We start from the raw sequence: 8,879 nt of genomic DNA on the forward strand, positions 1-8,879 counted from the left end.
TTATTCAATCAATTTATCGTTGATGCGTTTGTTAAAATTGAAACTGAACGATTACGTTATATACGGTGTAATCAATCAAAACTGAGAGTAGACAATTATATCCATTTAAAATACGCTTTTTTTCATGATGAACATATTACAAATACAGGTCAAAAATGTATTTTACCATCAACTTATATCGGCAGTCCTAGGCACATGTATGAATATATTCAAGACGCACTAATTTATGTACGATCATATGGGAGACCTTGTTTATTTATTACTTTTACATGCAATAGTCAATGGGATGAAATAACGCAATTATTATTGCTAAATCAACAATCGCGGGATCGTCATGATTTGATTGCAAGAGTATTTAAACAAAAATTAAGAATATTGATGAATTTATTAACCAAAAATTATATTTTTGGAGAAGTTCAATCATGGGTGTATTCAATAGAATGGCAAAAAAGAGGATTGCCTCATGCTCATATTCTAATATGGTTGAAAAACAAAATCCATGCAGATCAAATTGATAAAATTATTTCAGCAGAATTCCCAGATCCTGATGCAGATCCAATTTTATTTAATATAATAAAAAAACATACGATACATGGGCCATGTGGAAACTTAAATCCAAAATGTCCGTGCATGAAAGATGGAAAATGTAAATATAAATATCCTCGGCCATTATTAAACGAAACAAGAACCGATACTAATGGATATCCTTTATATCGAAGAAGATCTACAACAAATGGAGGATTCACCACCAAAATAAATATGAAAATTTATAACAAATATGAATCAATTGTAAATAATACATGGGTCGTTCCGTACTGTCCATTTCTTTCGAAAATCATGAAAGCTCATTTAAATGTTGAATTATGTAGATTTGAAGAATGGTTTAATAGAAAATATAATAAAGGATGATTATTTGATGATGTGAAAGAGCATGATATGCCATAACATGATATATTACACTTCTTAAAAAAAAAAAATATTTAATAAATAACTTTTCAATTTTCTATTGTTATACCATTGTTATTTTCTAATATTAATTATTGTCCATCCTAATATCATATTTATCCTATTATACCCATATTATATATTTATCTAGGTTGATAGTTAATTATTTAAAACTGACTTCTAGAGAAAAAATTCCCCCGGCGAAGCCCGGTAACACCTGCTAGTATACAATAAAATGCAATGTCCTATTACCTATGTTTAGGAGGGCACTTATGTTTGTAACTTATAGACTAAAAAAATACTTGACCGATTTTGACAAAAGTTGCATGATTGATCATTGTATAGATATATTAAGAAAATTTAGAGAGAGTTGTTTGAAACACATTAAAAAATATACCAATTTCAGTCTAGTATACCTATATTCTATCTAGAAAACGCCAGACGAGGCCAGACGAAAATCAGTTCTCTGCGCATTCCCATAAGACACCCACCCTAGGTACTTCCCAGTGAAACCCATCCCAGTGGAAGGGTGTCGAGTGGACATGCGCAGAATTGGCGTGTTCTCTCCGATTTGTCCATGATCTGAGGTATACACTAAAACCGAGATAAGCACCGATATTACACCGAGATATACCGAATTTTATATGTCTGTTCATATTTTTTTCCCAGGCAAAGTCGGGATGTACAGCCATAGTATAAGACATTCACGCGTATACAGCTGGCATGCAGATATTACTAGAAAGCCCTAAATAACATATAAAAGGTTAACAAATTTGTTGCTACTTACATATATATTAATAGGCTCTCTAGATATTTCGATGAAAATCGAAATACATATTCACGTTTGATAATATTAATATTATGATGATACACATTTGGCGGGAATTTACAACCAGCCAATTTTAATCGGATTGTTTGAGTACGGTCGTCTAGATGGTGAAGCTGACCCGATCATGCTTCTCCGCCACCGGTAGGCGACATTCGCGGACGCACATCAACACGAAACGGTACCAATCGGCGAACGTCAGCCGCGCGTCCAAGGCCACCAGCAGCGGGTGTGGGAGATCGTCGCGGCGGTCCACCGCCGTCGAACAGGCCTCCGACAGGAGCGCGGCCACCGCGCTGGTCGAAAATTCGGACATGGCCGCGGCGTTGGCCACCTCGTCGGCCAGACCGAGGACGACGTCCAACAAGGCCGGCAGGACGCCGTCGTTTCCGCCGCATAACCGGATCAGCTGGTGCACTGTGATTGTCTTCGGCGGGCTGTCGGCGGTCTCCGTCGTCGTCAACTTCCGGTACATGTCGTACATTGTAGTCAACGTCTGTCGGCTGTTTGCCCAACGTCCGGTCTCCAACGGGTCGTTACCCAGCGTGTCTACTGCGGCCACCGCCATCGGTGTTGATAATAATGTTTTTATTATTATTATATTGTATTATTATTATTCATTAAACATTAGAGGTGTATGTATAACAGGAAGACCTACAGATGAAATCATTAATTTGTTCTAATCAATACCGGTTTTTCAATTTTGTTTCGTATACCACCAGGTTTAGACTCAAAAGTGGACATTAACTTGTTAAAAAGTAAATTATTTTTGTTTTCATCTTATTAACTTATTCAGTTTAAATTGTATTGTTGTAACTTAACCTTTTACAGTTAATTATCATTGTCTTGCAGTTGAGTTAATTTTCTTTTCATGTCATGCGTTATCACTAACCAACTGGACAATACTGATTGGTTGACACTTTTTCGATTTTGGTAATTAATTTTCGAATTATATTTTATAATAATCAAATTTTTTACACAGTTTTAAACATCTTGGTAAATATTTGTTTTCCTATAACAAAATACTAGGGCAGTTTATGACTTAAAAATAGTGCACATACCTTAAAAAAAATTTTTTTAACTGGGTTAAGTTTTTTTTTTAATTTTTTATAAGAAATATACAATCTGTGCCCTGAGACACAATAAGAATATGGGCTAAATTACAGTGACATGAATGAGTTGTTGGAAGAAGCCACCCAGTAATGACACTTCCTATTGACTTGACTAACTACTTTTTAACCATTAATTTTTTTTAAAATTTTATTAGTATTGTTTAGGAGTCTCTGCACCATTTTCTTTTTAGCCGTCGGTGAGGATCACCAGGAATTTCGTTTGATTCTAATTAACGGACTAATGAATTTGTGTGGTTTATGAAACGCTTATAGAAGTATATTGCTTCTCCTTGGACGGTTTTTCGACGAAGATCGGTGTGGAGGGTGTGATTTGATATGTTCGGGGGAAAGTTAGTAATTTTTCTTAAAGTAATATTTTGAAACGTTTGGATTTCTTTAAGATTTGAGATTTTGGCATTGCCCCATAGTTGTAGACCGTAGGTCCATATAGGTTTGAGTAGGAATCTGTACATTAGTAATTTAGTGTTAAAGTTTGTGTGTTTATTATTAATGAGGAGTGTTTTAAGCATGCGTAACCGGGAATTCAGCTGCAGCCGTTTAGTTTTAATATGGTGTGCCCGAGTGAGACGGCGATCGAGTGTTAGTCCGAGATATTTGACCGTAAAGGTCATAGGCGGAAATCTATTGAAATTTCAGGGGGGAGTAAATTAACTAAAAAAAAACTATATTCAAATAATATGATAGAAATCGAAAAACAAAAAACTCATTGTGTCACATTAGTTATAAGCTCCAAAATCCACATTTATTTCACAGGTATTAGGTGGTTAGGCCAGCCAAGTAAATATTGAATATTGATAACATTACATTCGTCCACTAATTAATTGAAACCCATGCAGTGCCGCATTTAGACATTTTGCGCCGCGGTGCAAAAAAAAATTTGCGTCCCCTAAGCTCCGGTGAAAAAAAATTGCTCCCCCCTATGGGGCCTAACCACGGAAAATATGGGAGATAGATCCTCATTAACCTTTTAGATTTTGAGCACATAAAAGAATATTTGTTTTACAATGTGTGCTTTTTTTAAAAATATTGTTTAGTTGGTAATTGCTTGATCCTCTCTACGCAAAGATACATTTGAATTATGTCACCTAAACCTTGCTTATAATTCATCATATACATTTTTTTTAACATATTTAAGTAGATTGTAGGTATTTCATGAATAAATAAAATAAAATTATATAAAACTATGCAAATTAATATTAATTAAAAAAATGTCAAACAGCATAATACCATATATATAATACTGTTATTAAAATAATTAAAATTATACAATTTTAATAATTCACAAGTAAGCATATTTCTGGCCACAACATTTTGGCGCCCCTAAAATACTGGCGCCCGGGGCAGTTGTACCCAAGGCTCCCCCCTAAATGCGGCCCTGAACCCATGGTCGGCCATAAATAATAAAGACGTTAATCGTGGTTAGACCTAAGATAATACCACGGTTGTAGAATGCAAACACGGTTGTAGCAGTTTTAGATATCTATTAGATCATACATTTTTAGATGAAAGTCCTATCATAGAATTAAAGTAGTGTTACACATATTGAATGTAAATTTTTTTTCATAATGATATAAATATAATACAGCTACTACTGTGCAATTAGTTAATATATTATATCAAATATTTTCACGTAAAATACGACAACATTTTGGGGCGCTATTACAATATTTGAGTGGGCTAAGTCCCCACAAGCCCCCTCAATGTTCTCCTATGGTAAAGGTTGATGGAATTTGGATATCATAGAGAGTTATAGCCGGACATTGGGCTTGTTTGAAGGTGAAAGTTATATGAATTGATTTGGTTTGGTTGACTTTAAACCGCCACTTCCTGTACCAATCCTCCATTTGAGAGAGATGATATTGAAGATAAGTGGAAGGTAAAACAGTCCGAGTTAAGTTTATTTTCTATCTTAATTTTAAACTTATCTAGTTAAATTTTTTTTTTGTTAACTTTTAAAATAACTGAAGGTGATTTAATTGAATTCACTTAACTTGCCACACTTAATTATTTTCATTAACTTGCCCACCTTTGGGTTTAGTTATAAGTACTCTTGCTCCTCGATAAAAGGTTCCTGCACCTCAGTGAAGAGCAATGCTAGTTTTATTTTCTCTTTTTGTATATTTTTCACCTATACAATATTTTAACTGGCAATAAAAATTATTATTCTATAATTTACAGTCACTTGCGTCACACGTATGATAAATAAAAAGTTATTTTTATTTTTTAATACTGAACAATTTTAAATTTTATCAAGAAGTTTATTGTTTAGAATTGTTTAAAATATCAATATTTTTCGGAGTAAATTAGTTTTAGAACGTAATAACTTTTTTTTCAAAATATGGTTTTTGGGAATTTCTTGACATAAGTCAAAGTCATGTCTTAAATTATTTATTAAACGTATCACTTTTTGTTTTGTCATTTCTTTCTGTTACACCAATACACTCTGTATAATGTATATCGTAAAGGTATGGGCGTTTATACAAAATAATAACGACAACAATAAAATAGGGGGCTTATGAATGAAACAGATAAGTCCGTAAACAAGAACTAAGATAATAAAGGTATGGAATATGAATCTTGAAACCATAACACGCTACTCCATATTTTTTCTCTATAAAGAAAATCTCGAATCATAAATATGTTTTTTTTAAGGCTGGTTAGGTTAGTTTACATTTTATATTTTAGTCGTTTCCTTATAATTATAATACTTTTGCACCAGCTCAAATATATATTTATGTTAAAATATATGATCAAAAAAATACCTAATATTAAATTTAAAAAAGAATAGTTTAAAATATAAAGTATAATTTGTTGATCTATCCCATACTGTAAAAAAAGTTTTTGCTGTAATGGATTTGTTTGGTTCTTCCGCAGAGCTTTTATCCCCGACAAATGGTTTTTAGAGTTTTGCAGTACATTACAAAATTTCTCGCCATGGAATAACGAGATATGGCTACTAATACTACTGGATAGTAAATACAGTACTTAAAGTGGTACCAAATGGCAGATGTAGGTGTGATCTACTGATTTATCTATAGGTACTACTTTGAAAGTGTAAACGTTTCACGTGAACTTTAATAATTCGTATTTTTCATAAATTTTAATTTTATTACGTTGTTGCAAAAGGCACCCACTTCTCTAGAATTTAAATTGTGTTGTTTATATTTATTGTATAACAAAGTATTTAATCACAAATAATAAAGAATGTTTTATAATAAAACAATACCAATATAATAGAAACATTAATGTAGAATTGTGCTTATAAAGGTACGTTATTATTATAATATTATAGCTATTAGGGTACTTATCATAGGTATTAGCAATTTATAGTTTAGGAGCTCTAATTAGGACAGAGAACTTCTTATTTCACGAAGCGAAATTTTCTTTACGTATCACAGTGGTTGAGAACCGTTAGTTTAGAATTTAAACTTTAGACAGTCCCCCTGATCAACTGTAGGTGGTACCTATATATACACGAGCCTCCCACTGCAGGAGTCCAAGCATAGTTGCAAATAGCGTTTGGGATTTTTTTTTTTTGGGGGGGGGCTAAAGCCTTTGTTTGATACTAATGAATAAGTTTAAAACAAAATGTAGGAAATGTTTGAGGGGCTTAGCTCCTAAAGCCCCCCCCCCCCCCTATTTGCGCCAATGATTCTAAGTTTATAACGATTTTTTTTTTGTATACATATGTACTTAATCCTATATTTTGTTCTCACCGTAGGAAGTCGGGACGATGTCGATTTTGACGTGTTCTTCGAAGAGTTCGCTCAAAGCCAAAGCCATCAATCCGTTGCCACCGGCTGTCCTATTGGCTTTGTGGGCCGTCCGCTGCGTATCGTCGTGAGCGACCGTCGCCAATGCGCAGACGGCATGGACGAATTGCCAAAAGTAAATGGGTTCGAAGGGATCGTGTGCCGAGACGAACGCGTATTTCTTGTTTTTAACTATTTCACAGTCGAAACGCCGCGTAGAACAATATACGAATAAATTATTATCATCATTATGTGTAAGTATAAATAAATAATATTTAAACATATAAATGCATTGGCGTGTATCATAAAAAAAAATTGGTGTTGCTGAAATAATTTTAGGTCACCTACCCCTCATAATACTGTTATACCGACCTATACAATTACCTATTTTTCTTCTATCAAATACCTACCCAACCGTATTTAAGGTGTTGCCTGAGCAACGCTTGGACCCTATGTTACATGCCACTGCATAAATAGCGTTGTGCATACTGCGCGCTCAAAACTCGTGGCAACCGATTGATCTCCGGGGACGATACTATAGGTAGGTACCATTATAGTCGTTGTACTGCAGTATATAATAATATAATATAATAAACGTTAAGTACCATCAACTTCACGAGTTGAGCGCAATCATACAATAATTATATTGCGTAACGAGCAGTCGTAAAGAAGACCAACGTCGTCGTCGTCGTCATTAAAGTCGACTAAATTATAATATTATTATACCTATATATAACCGTACGAGCATTTAATTTATAATACACGTCATACACTACATATATTAAATAATTATAATGTGCAAAAGTGACGCATTCGTTTCGCGCCAAACCAAGGTTGTATGAAGGTACCTCTCTATTGCTGCGTCTAAATGTGTCACAGACGAGTAAGTAGGTGATACGATGATGTTTAATTTTGAAAATCGTTCCCAAATGGTCGACCCGACGATTAATCCGCATGTCGGTTATTCGAATTCGAGTGTCTATGCGATGATTATTTTCCACGTTAAAATTTAAGACACTTACACACATTTAGCGACCCGTGTGCTATATAAATATGGGAACCGGCTGCAATGTCCGGTTCGTGATTAGACTTTATCGTGGCTACAGCCTATATATTATATATGGACTGTAATAGACGGTTTAATAATAAAGCAAACTGCAGTACGCATACGAAAAATAAACGAGATTTCGTAACTGTACTATATAATTTATTATTTGTCTGCTATAGAAATCTAGCTTAAATATCTCATTAAAAAACAAGTCGTGTGTTTACGTACCTATGTCCTATATATATGCACAATGCGCATGTCCGTGTGCGTGCAATGTGCGAAAGGGTGAAGGGTGGAGTGCACGTACACGGTAGTATCGAACTATTTTTTAGGATGTGGCGCAAAAGTTTAAATCAACCCCCCCCCCACTATCATAGTCATAAACGATAAGAGCAATCGAAAGTTTGAAAAAAGGGTTTAAGGTTAGCAATATTTAACAGTCGTATTTTCATGTCGGACATACAATATTATTATATTAGGATTAGGATATTATTATACATATAAATAAATTAATGTAATAATTATTAATTAAAACGCAGAGAATAACCTTATCACACCTTAATAACGTGTTCAGCGCCACTGCATGCCCCCGTACCAGATCGCACTGTAATAATAGTGCGGTGATTAAAATAACAATGATATACTATATTACACCGATACAATACGACGTGTTTAGTGTTTGATCGTAGGTCTGAAATATCTTGACCCACGTCGGCCATTTCGATATTAATCATGGTGTGTTAAATCGTGTATACAATTGTTTGTATATTGTCTGCGTTACTATATTATATATACGCATTACGTGTGTGGAGGTACTTTTTTTATTTTCTTCAATGGACCCATTTAGACCCACACAAACTATATGTATTGCTGTGAGATATCACGTCGTCACTTTAAAAAATGAGGAGATCTCTTTTTTAACGGGACGTGACGTTTATGGTTTGTATAAGCGGCGGAGTCTTTTGTTTAGTTTTAAGTGCATGATAATCGATGGTGTAAAAGAACAAACAACCGATTTGAATTCTGTTTTTATTGTACACCGCGTTTTAATGGACTTAAAAAATTAATCGTACGCAAAGCGCGATAAAAACGAGAGAAATGATCATAGTGTACAACAACGTTGTCAAGATAGGTGGGTGGTGGGTAACATAATAATATAGAGTTTTGTATATCCG

This window comes from Acyrthosiphon pisum, chromosome A1 (assembly GCF_005508785.2).
Source record: "Acyrthosiphon pisum isolate AL4f chromosome A1, pea_aphid_22Mar2018_4r6ur, whole genome shotgun sequence".
Classification (NCBI taxonomy): domain Eukaryota; kingdom Metazoa; phylum Arthropoda; class Insecta; order Hemiptera; family Aphididae; genus Acyrthosiphon; species Acyrthosiphon pisum.